The sequence below is a fragment of the Sapajus apella genome, unplaced genomic scaffold (assembly GCF_009761245.1).
Source record: "Sapajus apella isolate SASKATOON/1434 unplaced genomic scaffold, GSC_monkey_1.0 scaffold77, whole genome shotgun sequence".
Lineage (NCBI taxonomy): Eukaryota > Metazoa > Chordata > Mammalia > Primates > Cebidae > Sapajus > Sapajus apella.
In genome coordinates this window covers 7,678,765-7,681,312 of record NW_022437017.1, presented here as the reverse complement: position 1 = coordinate 7,681,312, position 2,548 = coordinate 7,678,765, and the positions used below count along the sequence as shown (strand labels likewise).

General features: G+C 47.8%; 1 protein-coding gene across 2 annotated transcripts in view; it reads right to left on the bottom strand.

The window, feature by feature from the left end:
- The window catches only part of TBXA2R (thromboxane A2 receptor), a 14,564-nt gene that overhangs the window by 1,821 nt on the left and 10,195 nt on the right, over positions 1-2,548 (bottom strand). The gene's annotated exons all lie outside the window — the stretch shown is intronic.

The following is a 2,548-nucleotide window of genomic DNA, read 5'->3' as shown; positions in this document are numbered from 1 at the left end:
TTTTAAGACAGAGTTTCGCTCTTGTTACCCAGGCTGGAGTGCAATGGCACGATCTCGGCTCACCGCAACCTCCGCCTCCCGGGTTCAGGCAATTCTTCCTGCCTCAGCCTCCTGAGTAGCTGGGATTACAGGCACGTGCCACCATGCCCAGCTAATTTTTTGTATTTTTAGTAGAGATGGGGTTTCACCATGCTGACCAGGATGGTCTCGATCTCTTGACCTCGTGATCCACCCGCCTCGGCCTCCCAAAGTGCTGGGATTACAGGCTTGAGCCACCGCGCCCGGCCTCCAGCGAATTTTTTTGTATTTTTAGTAGAGATGGGGTTTCTCTATGTTGGCCAGGCTGGTCTCAAACTCCCGACCTCAGGTGATCTGCCCACCTTGGCCTCCCAGAGTGCTGAGATTACAGGTGTGAGCCTAAAATTTTTAAATGATAAAAATTATATTTATCTATAGGTCAAGATTGATGGGAACATTTTTTAAGTTATATTTTAAAATAAACATTTAAAATAAGAATGCCATTTACAAATTACTCTATAATACATAATAAAATTATTGTTGTTCATAATTATGTTGCCTGTTATTGGTATATATATCCTACAATTAGATAATTAACATTTACATTATATTAAAATAATTTGTTCAAGACCAGCCTGACCAACATGGTGAAACGCCGTCTCTACTAAAACATACAAAAATTAGTCGGGTGTGGTGGCAGGCGCCTGTAATCCCAGCTACTTGGGAGGCTGAGGCAAAACTACGTCTCAGAATAAAATAACATAAAATAAATTTATACATATACATTTTTTTTGAGATGGAGTCTGGCTCTGTCACCCAGGCTGCAGTGCAGTGGTGTGATCTCAGCTCACTACAACCCCTGCCTCCCAAGTTCAGGTTCAAGTAATCCTCCCACCCGAGTCTCCTGAGTAGCTGGGATTACAGGTGCCCACCACCACGCCCAGCTAATTTTTTGCATTTTTTTTTTTTTTTTTTTTTAGACGGAGTTTCGCTCTTGTTACCCAGGCTGGAGCGCAATGGCGCGATCTCGGCTCACCGCAACCTCCGCCTCCTGGGTTCAGGCAATTCTCCTGCCTCAGCCTCCTGAGTAGCTAGGATTACAGGCACGCGCCACCATGCCCAGCTAATGTTTTGTATTTTTAGTAGAGACGGGGTTTCACCATATTGACCAGGATGGTCTCGATCTCTTGACCTCATGATCCACCTGCCTCGGCCTCCCAAAGTGCTGGGATTACAGACGTGAGCCACCGCGCCTGGCAGAATTTTTTGCATTTTTAATAGAGACGGGGTTTCACCGTTTTAGCCAAGCTGGTCTCGAACTGCTGGCCTCAAGTGATCCACCTGCCTCGGCCTCCCAAAGTGTTGGGATTAGAGGAGTGAGCCTGGCTAAAATAATTTATATTACATTAGAAAGCATTACTATATTAAAATCATTTCCTGGGCCAGGCCTGGTGGCTCACACCTGTAATCCCAGCACTTTGGGATTACAGGAGAATCACTTGAACCTGGGAGGTGGGGTTGCAGTGAGCCAAGATGGCGCCACTACATTTCAGCCCGGGCCACAGTCCCATACGGTCTCAAAAAAAAAAAAAAAATAGGGCTGGTCACGGTGGCTCACGCCTGTAATCCCAGCACTTTGGGAGGCCAAGGCAGGCAGATCACGAGGTCAGGAGTTTGAGACCAGCCTGGCCAACCAACATGGTGAAATCCCGTCTCCACTAAAAATACAAAAATTAGCCGGGTGTGGTGGCGGGCGCCTGTAATCCCAGCTACTTGGGAGACTGAGGCAGGAGAATCGCTTGAACCCAGGAGGCGGAGGTTACGGTGGGCTGAGATCGCGCCATGGCGCTCCAGCCTGGGGAACAAGAGTGAAACTCCATCTCAAATAAATACAATAAATTAATTAAATAAATAAAATCATTTCCTGAGCACCTACTGTATGCTGGGTGAAGCGGGGACAGAACAGTGGCCGAGAGTCCCAGGACATACCGTCATAGGCTCACAGTCCGGTCAGGAGATGGACACCCGGCCGAGGGGTTACAGCATGGGGTGGGCAAAGCTGTGACGGCAAAGCAGTGTCAGAGCCCCCAGGAGTTCCTGACCTGGCCCGTGGAAGGCGCTGAAGGGCCCATCGGAGTGGGCCAGGTTTGTCTGCAGGAAGCGCCTGTGAGAACGTTCTTCATAGGGCAGCAGGGAGCCATGGGAGGGTTCAGAGTAAGGGTTGACCCATGGGCCAAATCCAGCCTGACACTTGCTTTGGGTTTTTGCTTTTCTTGTTTTGTTTTGTTTTTTTTTTTTTTTTCTTTTTCTTTCTTTCTTTTTTCTGAGATGGAGTCTTGCTCTGTCACCTGGGCTGGAGTGCAGTGGCACAATCTCGGCCCGCTGCGACCTCCACCTCCTGGGCTCAAGCAATTCTCATGCCTCAGCCTCCCGAGCAGCTGGGACTACAGGCGCCCGCCACCAAACCCACACATACAAAAAAATACACAATTTTTTTTTTTTTTTTTTTTTTTTTTTTTTTTTTTTTTTT